The sequence below is a fragment of the Lissotriton helveticus genome, chromosome 1_1 (assembly GCF_964261635.1).
Source record: "Lissotriton helveticus chromosome 1_1, aLisHel1.1, whole genome shotgun sequence".
Lineage (NCBI taxonomy): Eukaryota > Metazoa > Chordata > Amphibia > Caudata > Salamandridae > Lissotriton > Lissotriton helveticus.
The window spans coordinates 1,334,531,815-1,334,545,018 of NC_136057.1; the positions used below are offsets into that span (position 1 = coordinate 1,334,531,815).

The 13,204-nt window shown below is 40.7% G+C and overlaps 1 protein-coding gene across 2 annotated transcripts in view; it reads right to left on the minus strand.

The window, feature by feature from the left end:
- Nucleotides 1–13,204, minus strand: part of PCP2 (Purkinje cell protein 2) — a 147,164-nt gene that overhangs the window by 2,691 nt on the left and 131,269 nt on the right. The window lies entirely within an intron of this gene.

The window sequence follows — 13,204 nt, forward strand, 5'->3', positions numbered from 1 at the left end:
AAGATCCACTCTCAAATGAAAGAATACAAAATTACCACGACCTTGTTAAAGACAAACCAGCAGACCTGATGAATGACAATCTAAAATGTACACGTTGTTTGCTACTTCACTTTCACAATTACTTGTGCAAGCATAATATAAGGCATGACAATATTTTCTGATTTGCCCATCTTCGATTCTCCAAGTAACATGGATAAAAAAAATTAGTTAATTTTTAACCCACTTTTATCATCCATGTAGATTTGAATCTGTGGTGATAGGGAATTGATAAAAGAGATTAACAGAAACAAAGAAGCTAAGGGTGATCTTAGACACCTCACTGGTGTAATTACTTTACGAGCAACGCAAATTACTATTTTGCTGTAAAGAAATTTGGAGAAAGCTGTCCGCCAAGTGGAGTGCTTCTTCTATAACTGAGGACCCTGATTTAGAGTTTCTTTGGAACTTAAAATCCTCCATTTTCTCAAAAATTTAGCTTGTGGAATCTACTCCATTTTAAAAGTGTCATCTAGAAATTGGAAGATTTTCAGGTCCCTTCAAACTCTAAATGAGAAACTTTATAATTAACTCTACATGCAATTTCAGGAATGTCATTTCTAAGCTAGAATACGCCACAGGAGCATAGGCTAAAATAGAAATATAATCTCATAAAAATGATTATTATCTCAAAATCCTCCCTCTCCCTAATAGTCTTATTTAAGCTTTACATTGAATCTTTGACAGAGGCCATTGGTTATATTAAAACATCCACACAATCGGAAATTAGTCAATTGATAGAAAATAATTATGCCGGTTTTATTCATCTCTTTATTACAAGGGTGTATGACACAAGCTAGACACTTCTGGCAATAATACAACTTAGGGCCTAATTATGAGTTTCAGTCTGTGGACCACCAAACTCACAGTGACGCGGTGGTGGCAGTCCGGCCACTGCCGCACCTGCAGTCCGACTGCTGTATTCCAACTTTGGCGGTCCGACTGCCATTGGACCACCGCAACCGCCAAGAAACACATTCCCTGGCAGTGGCGTGGAGGTCAGGGACTCACAATATGCTAACAGTGTCACTGTATGGTGGTGTGGGAGTGGGGTGGTGGCGTGGCGGCCCGCTCCTACATCGCCAAAGTCATATTCGGGCCCTCAATGTTTTGTCTAGATACAATTCAGATGGTCCTAAATAATAAAAAACTTGCAAATGACATAAGCAGCAACGTGACAAGTGACATTCATAAAATAATGTTTACAAAGAACTACCTTAAACACTTAATGAAAAGAAAATAGCAGGCTTCATTCAAGTAAATGAGAAAACTGTTTGCAAGCTATACCCAACTGGTGCCCACCATTCCTTCTCCAGCTATTACCAACATGCTTATTTTGAGTATTGAATTTAATGTAGATGTGATACCATACATTAGCAATAGCATTACATGTTGGTACTACCTCTAGATTTAGACCTTGTGGGGAGAGGAATGGCCCCTACATGGCTCAGTGAAGCTTGCACTCGTGTCCTAAGTTCCCCACTGCAACTTACTGACCCTTTGTATTATTTGCTGGCTTCCCCACAAGAATTGTGTGTAGACTGAGGACTCAATATATGGACTGAGACACAGAACAGGGCTTTGTGGTCTGGCATGGCAAACCAAGGGAACTTCTCCTTTATTCTCCTTATTTCTAAACTACGTCATACTAGCAGGGTGGCAGCAATTAATTTTAGATGTAGAAAAATGCTTTTTTTGCTGTCATCTGCATAGATAGAGTGAATACTGTCCTCTCCTGTTAAACAATCATTGTTAAAATCAGTGGGTCTGCCTTTACTTGCCAGACTGTTGACCTTGCAAGTGCAAGTTTTTTTAATGCTTCTGTAAATCTTTAGTACAAAACAGTTTCAAAATAAGGCTACCCATGAGAGTACATGTATGAATACACAGGCTACCGTCTTTGGACGTTTCTGTTCTAAGGTTTTACAGAAACATTGCAAGATGGCTGCCCATGCATGTGCAAGGTCAGCCTCCTTGAAAATAGTTAGAGGTCCATTCAAAGATGGCCACCTATGCATGTACATGATTGCACGCTCTAAAGGGTGGCAGTCTTAGAATTGGTTGGAAGCCCTTTCAAAGATATCTGCCGGTGTCCACCCTGGAATCGTTCAAAGCCATTCACAATGATGGAGGCTGGGGGCAGCATAGGTGTAGGATGTAGTAGCAAGGGCACAGCAGCAGTGCAGGTGGAGCTACTAGCCCTTGCAAAGTTATAGAAAGACGAAAAGACATTAGGTTCTGGCACAAAATTTTTGTGGATGATGACGTTGTGCTTCGGAACAATACTATCACTCACACAGAAAGGAATCCGTTGCTGAAGTGAGCTGATCCCGCTGTCCCACGCTGTGGTGGGAGGAAGTAAAATGTGAGTGACATTACAGCAGAGCAATGGATGAAGATGGATGGCTCAAAGACCCCCTAAGGGAGTATATATAATTAGTAAATCTCAAAAGGTGTTGGCTAACACCTGACCTAAAAATAGTTCTGGCAGCCTCTCTCACACAAAGTCCTTCGCTTGATCAAATTCAATCAATGTATATCACTATCAAGACTATTAATATTTCTCTTTCCTAAATAATAATGACCAAAAGTCATTCCAATCAGTTCACAATTTGCAGATTTATTAGACTTTGCTCTACCAGTGGCCAATTATGTTTTTTTTTGTCGATAGGAAGGCACACATCTTTTCTTCTCTCCACAGAGACTGCCGGCAGTCTCCACAGAGACTGCCGGGGACTATACTTCTACCTTCACTACAAACAGAGGTTCATGCTTGCAATACTTTTATGATGAGGTGGTTCCTCAGCTCAGGGTCATTAAAGAGAGTGAAGATTCCACCTAGTCAAAAATGTTGCCATAGTATGTCTCATTATTTCACAATAAAAATCATACAGATGTTGCTTGATTGGTAGATTAAGCTTCCACCTTATAATTTGTTCTGTGCATTTCTTAAATTTATTTATTTTGTCTTGGATGTTGGAAGATGTTCGACTGATAGCATCTTAAGCATACCATTTCCCATACCATTTCCCAAATGTACACGCAAACCTGGTTATGGAACAGCTCGGTAAACAATTTTTTTACTTGATCTAGATTAAGTAATTGACATCCTAAATGCACACTTAATCGCAAATGGCCACATATTCGCCATAGTACCCTAGCTAAATTCAGGAAGTCCACAAATGTGCAAAATATTAAAGAACCTTCGATTTTCAAGCTTTACAACCTTCATTTCCACATCTTTGACTGCTATTTGATTGCGCAGTGCATTTTTCTCTAAAGAAGTGATATAATTTGCGTCATTTTCTACATTGGTATATACCTTCGGAGAAAAAATAAATAAACCAAGTGTGAGGACTGGAAACGAGAAGGTAGAATTCCACTGGACGCATCTCTTGGCATGTCATTTGGCACTGTGACCTTTAGCCATGGTCTTCAGCCGCTGTGACCTCTGGCTTCACATACTCTGGCTTTGACCTCTTGCTGCTAAATGTTAATCAATTGATCTTTTTTACCAGAGCTGTCCCTTTTTGCTTCAAGCAGATATCTGTTTTGATGCAGATGTTCTGATTCATCTTCCACTTAGACATGGATGGAAGAGTGCTTCCTATTATAGTTGTCACAACCCCGTTTCCACTTCTGAGGTACAAATCTGATCATTTTCAGAGTACCTATTTGTTATAATGAAGACCAAAATCAGGTAAGAAAGGAACTCTTCTTTATTAGTCTTCTCACCACCACGTGTTCCAGTCAGCTGGAGGGCACTGTGGAATGTTGGCAAACACTGGAAGGGAAAGACCATAGGGAGGTGCAGAGAAGGGGGAAACGGAACGTACCAAGTGGAATAAATTACAGCACACCTCCCTGCATAGGGCGAAGAAAGACAAAGTGGCAAGGGAGAAAGGAGAAGAGAGGTGAGCGGGAAAGGAGGAAGAAGAGCCAGGAAGAGCAGGGAGGAGGTGAACTGGGAAGAAGTCAAAAGATGCAAATACAATACCCAAGCCTGCCAGGGGATCAGTGGCGTAACGAACCTTGAGGAGGGTCCCTCCTGCAGGGTATGTGAAGGGCCCCCTCCGGGCTCAATCTAGAGCCCCCCAGCAGAAGTGCGGTGCTAACGGGGCCCCCTGGAGGGTGAGGGCCCCCCCGCACCGCAGGGGCTGCAGGGGCCTGTGTTACGCCCCTGCAGGGGATGCAGGACAACTCTGAAACAGTGGCTCTCACTTAACACAATAGTCTCTGGTCCACACGGGTGTGCTTCTTGTTCTCAGAGATCTCCTGGGACCGAGATCCTCTGACTCTCTCTCTAGATTCCTATCGTTGCAGAGATCACCGTTTTGTTCATGATCCATGTTTGACCGTTATCAAGATGGACTACATTTTTCCCTACCCTTGATATTCTGCAGGGATCAGAAATTCTGGACGCTTCTTTCCTGCATGCTTCGGGCAAGTCCACACAGACCCATTCTCCGTCTTTGAACATTTGTTTTTTGACATATGACTACACTGACTACACTTAAGAGTGCCACCCCTGAAATTACACTCAGACATAAAGAAAATATAAACCGGGAAATATGCGATCAGGAAAGGAAAGGACTGCAGGCACCACAATAAAACACACAAAAAGAATACAACAATCAATGGTGTCAAAAAAGGTAAAAACTAACACACTGGATTGACCCAGTCTCTTATCTCTCTAATAGCACGGATGTTTGAGAAATCCGGTAAAATACCGGATACATTTCAATTTATGAAGGACCCATCCGGAGCTCTGTTGTCAATGAAATCGGAATTAGATAAGGACAAACTACAGACCCCCATGAAACCTACTAGCAGCGAAATACATAACATTACACAACACAGTAAGCAAATTGTACAAATAGAACAAAATTTTGAGGAATACCAAATTACAGACCTAGATATAATGACTGGAGAGCAACTGCAAGGGACAATGCAGCATGAAACTCCAAAAGAATTGCAAAACTGCAATATAACTCCTGAGATAGAGAGAAAGGCTAAGGAAGTTCACTCTCCCACAAATAAACCTCACTCAAAATCTCCGGAAACTAACCAACAACACCACGGAGATTGGAGGGAACAAGCGCTATCAAGGTTCCCTATTGAAGTCAATGTTGAAATTAATAAAAGGTCGTGTTTAGCCCCTGAGGAAACTGAAAAACAACTAAACCATCATAGGGCTGAACACGGGAGTGTCAACAATAAAGATATGGTCAATGGAACAATAAATGAAATCAAGCCGGTTGGGGAAGACGAGGAAGGAAATCAAGAAAGTAATGACTTAGCTACACATATTACCGATAAACATATGGTGGAGTACAAAAACACCCGGGATATCAAACATGCTAAGTGTGAGGTGGCTCAAAACACAGAATTGGGAATAAAACAGCAAGAAGCAGGGATATCCTGGGATATTTATTACCAAACTTCGACCCTCACGCTAGAAGCTCTTCAATACCAATCAAATAAAATGGACATCCGAATCGACCTCTTAAAAATGATGGCAAATACTGTAGTGGGAATTGATAACAAACTTGCCCAACTTAATGAACTGATAATTAGAGCACAGACAGAAAATGAAAAAACAACTACGGAATGTATTTACGTACCTATTATGGATAAATTAGCAGTACTACCGGCAGTTCTAAAGAGCATAATAGAAGATACTAAAAGAGACATCCAAAACAGTAAGGAGAAAGCTAATGCGGATAACACTATTAATAAGGAAAAGAATAAAAACAAAACTAGGAATGGGTCCGAAAGCTCTAAAGGCATAGAAACAAAACAGCTAACGAAACAACTTGGTGAATTAGTAAATCTTCCAGTCCTGCAAGTATCGGACCAACCTGGAAACGACATTATAGGTAAAGAAATCCAAGAGGATCAGATCCACAATGATAACGACTCAGATGGTTTTACTACGATGTCAAAATGTCAAAGGAAAAAACTCCGCAAAGCAAGAAAAAATGAAAAATCGAAACTAGGTGTCGCAATAAAGACAGATGATGACTGGATATCAACAACCACAGATGAAACGCAGAAGGGCAGAAACCACTACTTTCCTATTTTTGGACAAAAAACAACAACTGGACCAAGTCCAACAAAGTGCCCCAAAGTAAATGAAACACAATTTCCAATAAGGAACTATAATACAGTAGTAGAAAGTCAAGTGGCCAATAGGACCCCTGATAACCTGCCACAGGTAGCCAAACATGATGTAAAACAAGAGGAAGAAGAAAGAGTGCCAAGTATTTCTAACTCTAACATAACGAATGAAAGTAGCCCTACCAAATCAACCCAAATAACTATTCCTCACCAAAAACACAGTACTAATGAAATAATAAAAAAACATTGGGAGCTGACAGCGAGGAAGGTGGGGAATGGGCCTACAAAAACGCCAGAATGGGACCATTTGCTGATTAAAAGTAGGGAAGGGGTAAAAACAATCAGCTACAAACCTATGCAAAGCGAGAAAAGTGAGGTCCCCAATTACCAAATTCCTAAGATCAGTGAAAAACTTATATTTACACCGGAATTTCAGTCTAGAGGCAGGCACGATGTACTAAACTGTGGGAACTTACTCAGATTATTCAAATCAATACCAGCACTAACTAATATTGTAAGTGAGGACATTATCTCTATTGAGTTTATGGAGGGGAAACTCAGCAGTCAGACTCCAATGCTAATAACATTAATATCACCAACAGTAGCTGACCAGATCATGAACGAGCAAACAACGTTCAAAACCTGGGGCATAGTAATAACCAAACAAATCCCAGAGGTATACCCTACTCCTTTTATTGGGGATGAAACAAAATTAAAACATGAAAATGTAGATACACAGATCGTTTCAGTACTAAAAAATGCACTTGGTAGATCCCCTATGAAAAACGTTTGTACCCCGCTGCAAAGCCCTGTAGACAGAAACGTAGAAATAAATGAAAAATGGATAAATATGGCACTACATAATAACCATAAACAATGAGATGATAGTCCAAAGCAAGCAGTTGTTAAAAGCAATGACTCGGAAATAATAATAATGTGTTCATGGAACATTAATGGATTCAGAGGTAAGATCCATAACGCACACATAGATTCTATAGTGGGACCATGCAAGATTATATTACTACAAGAAACATGGGAAACCAATCCATTTCTGTTACACGGATACGCAGGCTACTATGTAAATGCAAAGAAAGAGCAAAGGTTCGGCCGAGCAAGTGGGGGCCAGGCAATATTTATTTCAAACACCATACAGGCACACCATGAGCAAGTGGAAGTAGATAGTACGAACATCCTAATAGTTAAACTGAACTATAAAATAAATAACCAAAAATCTAAATCTTTATATTTGATTAATGTATATATATTGCCTACCCATTTGAGTAGGGAGACAACTTGTGGAACCTTGAACAATGTCCTAATTATTAAAATGTTGGGGATCCTATAGCAGACTTTTTGATTACTGGGGATTTTAATCTTAATCTAATGTCCGCCCACACAAGAGATGATATAACGCAATCGCAAAACCACCAATGGCTAAGTCCCCAGCAGGACTTAGGGAAAGAGACTAATTCCACTTCGAACAGAATTGGTAAAAAAATTCGTTAAGGACATGGAATTGATGGGACTTCGAATTCTTAACGGCAGAATAAAAACGGATGTGCCTCCAGCATGTAGTTATTTTGGGTATAACTCACAGTCCAGGATTGATTACACCATGACCTCATTATATATGTTTCATAGCATTACCTCGTATCAATTAAAGAAAGTAAATGAAAGTGATCACGCCCAGCAGATACTTATAATGAACATCGGAACGAATACAAACAAAGCTTATCAGACTGTCGAGGGGTGCATTGGATCAACTAACTATAAACAACTGTTCTGGAATGTTGGAAACAAAGAAGAAACGAATGAACAGGTGGAAAGTCTTGTGGAAGCATGCTTAAATGACACAATACCAGAAACAGTGACAGAGCAATGGGAAAACTTCACTTGGATGTTGATCAAAACGCAAAATCAAATACAAACATAAAAGAACCCAAAGTGGAAAGAAGTGAACAGGGACAAGGAAAACTATATAAACCTTCCATACACAATAATCAAGTTGAAAAAAGACCGAAATAGGATTATTAGGTTAACGAAGAAACCTGGGGTCAAAGCAGAAAACCTGGGCAAATTGAAGCTACTAAATCAAAATTTGAAAAAACTAATATGGAGCGAGAAAAATCAAGCAAAACGGGCAACTTGGGCAAAAGTATTCCACGCCAGCAAGCAAAAGAATCCTAGAGAATTCTGGAAAATCATCAACGGACTTGCTAGACCAAATAAGCATGTGGTCTCATCACCATTAACCGAGCAGGAAGGGGAGACTTTTCTGAGGAAACACCTAAACCAGGATAATACACAGTCATGGTTAGCAGAAAAGCAACACAGGTGCAAAAACGACACTGACACGGAAACTTCTCTTCATGACAACTATACGGATACACCAATACAAATAGAAAAAGAAGAGATAATCAAACTAATAAAAAAACAAAAGAACGGTGCTCCCGGACCAAATGGGATACCGTTTGCACTCTATAAAGAAAATCCAAAACTGTGGGCGACACACTTAGAGAAACTATATAGAGAAGTCATTCTAAAAGGAGCCGTACCCAAGTCATGGCGAGGATCCTTAATAACCCCAATCTCCAAAAAAGGAAACTGGGCGCTTGCAGAAAACTACAGGCTGATTACTCTGCAAGACACGGACGCCAAGTTGTTTGCCAGAATTTTGTTGACTAATTTAGCCGAATGGGTCAGGGAAAACAAGATACTGCCTTTAAACCAAACAGGCTTTATACAAGGTTTGGGGACAACAACAAACATACTGGTTCTAGCTATGCTTATTGATAAGTCAAACAGAGTGAAGCAACCCCTGTACCTAAGTTTTATAGACTTTAAATCTGCATTTGACTGTGTCAAAAGAAATGTATTATGGAAAAAACTAGAGAAAATGAAAATTCCAGCTGCCCTACTAAAGCTGATTCGTCTCTTATATACGAAGACATGGGTGAGTGTGAGGATGGGGGATGGACAAACGTTATCTAAGGAGATTCCAGCAAATGAAGGCCTAAAACAAGGCTGTGTTTTAGCCCCCCTCCTCTTTAATCTGTTTCTTGCAGACCTAACTGTAATACTGGACGATGAAAATGATCACCCCCCCGAAATTAGCTGATAAGCGTCTCACTAACTTGCTGTATGCGGACGATGTCATACTATTGAGCCAAACAAAAGTGGGACTACAGTGCCTAATTAGTCGGACTCACATGTACGCAAAGGACAATGGGATGGTGATAAACGAGACAAAAACTAAGATCATGGTAGTTACCAAAAATAACAAGATAAGATACAAAAGTAAATGGTTCATGAACAACACCCAACTAGAACAAGTAGAGGAATATAAATATTTGGGTGTGTTATTTGATGAGAAGGGTAATTACCAGCTGCAAAAAATGGACATTCAAAGGAAGACTAATGCCTTAACTGCAGCTTTCAGAACTGTACAGAAGTCACTTCCCAGCCTAACCTATGGCCCTCTCCTGAGTATTATAGGAGCAAGACTCCTACCAACCATCACATATGGTAGTGAAGCGGCAATGGGTAAGGATACTGAAACTCTGAACAAAGCCATAACCAGAGCATATTGGGCCCTGCTTCATCTCCCAGCGAATGCGTCTCCTGCACAAATAAGATTGGAGTTCGGATTAACCAATCAACACTATGCAAGGCAAGGACACTTCATAAAAGTATGCAATTGAATAAAAAACGACCACGAAAATGAGATATCGCAGCTAATATGGAGAGAAATAAATAACAACACAAACTCTACTGCATGGCACTATCTTATGGAAGCAATAAGGGAGTTTGCAGTCACGTCTATTTGGGAAAATAATATAACCAAGGCATCGTTTAAGAAAATAATTAATACAACTGCAAACCAACTATCCATTGTAAATGATAAAACTATCCTTACAAAGAGAAAACATGCCTGGACAATAATAAATGGCTATAAAAAAAAAGGAAATTCAACAATATCTGGAAACACCCTGGATGGAAAAAAAAAAACAGGTGCTCCTTAAAGCAAGATTTGGAACAATGCCAGGCATGTGTCATCTTCCACCGTGGGAGAGAGTGGAAACCCAAACGCTATGCAGACTGTGTAATAATGGTGAGGAGAACATTCTCCATCTATTGTGTATTTGCCCAGAACTCTTGCAGGAGAGAAGAACATTGCTTAAGCTTCCATTTAACATACGCGGCATAAGGACATGCAGGCAGGCCCTGATTAGGTGCCTGCACTCGAATTATATAATCTTGAATGCAACCTTTGTAAAGTTTTTAATGAAAGTTAAAAGGAAATTAGGAGTATAATTATTTTTAATATGTAACTGACTACGAAACCGATGTATTAGTATTTTAAGTGTTTTATACTTGAATATAGCTTTTACTGTTTTCTCTTTTTTAGATGTGTAATATTGTAAGATTTTAAATAATCAACACAATAAACTACTTACTTACTTATTTGGTCTTGTCATATCTAACCTTGTATTTGACTTGATGTTTGTCTACTCTTCTAGAGATTTCGCTGCGATTTACCACACATGTGTCATTCCTTATCAATACATGTGGGGTAAGCTTAGTTTTCGGGATCCTCCCTTTGAGAGAGGTGAACGGGGAATACCCAGTTACACTATTGGGAGAGGTGCTATAAGCCCAAATAGTCTCCATTAAAGCTGAACTTGCTGGTGTCCCCATTACTTCTGCCCTCTGCAGACACTCTTTGAACAAACGGTTGATCCGTTCCACTAGTCCATTAGCACAGGGACAATACAAGGCAGATTTGTGATGAGTGATTCCCCTGTGAGAGAGAAACTCTTTCATACTGTCCGAAGTGAACTGCAATCCATTGTCTGTTACGAGGGTGTCAGATATTCCCTCCTCAAAGAACACACTTTCTAAGAACTGTGTGAAAACTCTTGTGTCGATTTGGTGGACACATTTGTAGACCACCCATCGTGTGTGATAGTCCACTAGTATTAAAATAAAGCGTTCGTTCAATGTTTTCAGGTTGAGAGGACCTATAATGTCCAGGGCTAACTTTGACCATGGACGATCAGGAACTTCAACAGGAGAAAGTGGTGGCTTCCGGATTTGGTGAATTATGTCACTGCGGCTACAGTTCAAACAATTTTTTACTACATTCTCCATCATGGCATCCATCCCTGGCCAACAGTATTCCAACCGAATTTTGTTCTTAGTAAGACTGTGTCCTATGTGTGCTAATTCCACAATTTTCTCTCTTAAGTTCTCTGGTGGAATCACTTTTCCCCCCTACAAACCAATCCTTCTTGTATGTTTAATTCCAGTCTTATGTCCCAGAACTTGCCCAATGGAATGTTACTTTTGTTGTCAGGCCAACCACTTATGATGAGTTCTTTGATGGAACCCATTTCTGCATCTGCTTGTATACTATTGTCCCATTCCTCCTTGTTCTAACAAGTAACTAACAAGTAAGTTGCAGTATCACATCGTCACAATCACAAAAACAGAATTGCTTTCAACTACAGAAGGAGATCGTGATAGAAAATCAGCAACAGTGTTTTGAGAACCTGGCACATACTTTACACTGAAATTGTACCCTTCAAGTCCCAGGATCCACCTGGCGATCCTGGGGGTGGTTTTATTTGCCCCTTCTGTGGTGAATACAAACATTAATGGTTTGTGGTAGATCTTTACCTTAAATGGAATACCCCACAGAAAAAAACGAAAGTGTTTGATTGTCCAATAGCAAGCAAGTGCCTCTTTCTCCACCACCGAATAGTTGAATTCGCCATCCTTTAGAGCACGGGAGGCAAATGCGACAATCTGTTCCTTTCTATCTACCATTTGGGTGAGACTGGTTCCCAGACCTTTATTGCTGGCATCAGTGCAAAGAATTGTGGGTTTGCTGGGGTCAAATCTACCCAGGGATGGGGCAGCAAAGATGCTATCCTTTACAGTTTGAAAGGCGTCTTGGCAGTCATCAGACCACACAAAAGGAGTTCTGGATTTGAGAAAATTCCGTAGGGGTTCAACTTTGGAGGCATCATTTCTGACAAACTTGGAATAATATTCAGAAAGGCCCAACAAGGAATTAAGGTCTTGAACGCACTTGGGGGCCACAGTGTTGCGAATCGCCTCCACTAGGTCCAGTTTGGGTTTAATACCATCTTGCGAGATGGTGTGCCCAAGGTACTCAACCGATCCCACTCCAATAAAACATTTCTCCTTTTTGAGAGTGAGACCAGCTTTTCCCAAATTGGTCAACACCATTCTGAGGGTGGTATTATGTTCCTCCAATCCTTCCCGTAGATGAGTATGTCATCTTGAAAACATAGTGTTCTGGGAAGGTCCATCAGAACATGCTGCATGATTCTCTGGAATGCAGCCGCAGCAGATGTCAACCCAAATGGCATGCAAAGGAATTGGAATGCTCCTAGTGGTGTAACAAATTAGGTGAGGTGGCGTGAGTCAGGGTGGAGCTCTACCTGGTGGTAGGCTGAGGATAGATCAAGAACACTGAAACAGCTTGCACCTTTGATAAGGGTAAGGACCTCATGAATGCATGGAAGAGGGTGCCTGTCCACCCAGATGTTCTCATTGAGGTCCCTGAGGTCAACACATAGCATAATATCTTTACTAGATGCTTTCGTGGTGAGAACAATGAGGGCCAGCCATTGCGAGCACTCAATGGGTTCAATCACCCCAAGAGACAGTAATCTGTCTAACTCTATGCTAAGTGGAGTATGGGTCTAGCTTTGTGTGCCACCAGCTTAGCGTTAGATCTTAACTTAATGGAGTGTTGGTAACCCTTAAGTACTTTTGGTAGATCCTTCAGTTGGGGGCATGGAGGTGTGCAACGATTTCCCCAAAGGTAAGAAAGGAACTCTTCTTTATTAGTCTTCTCACCACCACAGGTTCCAGTCAGCTGGAGGGCACTGTGGAATGTTGGCAAACACTGGAAGGAAAAGACCATAGGTAGGTGCAGGGAAGGGGGGAACGGAACGTACCAAGTGGAATATATTACAACACTATTCTAAAAGGCCTCCAGACCTACATGCATGCG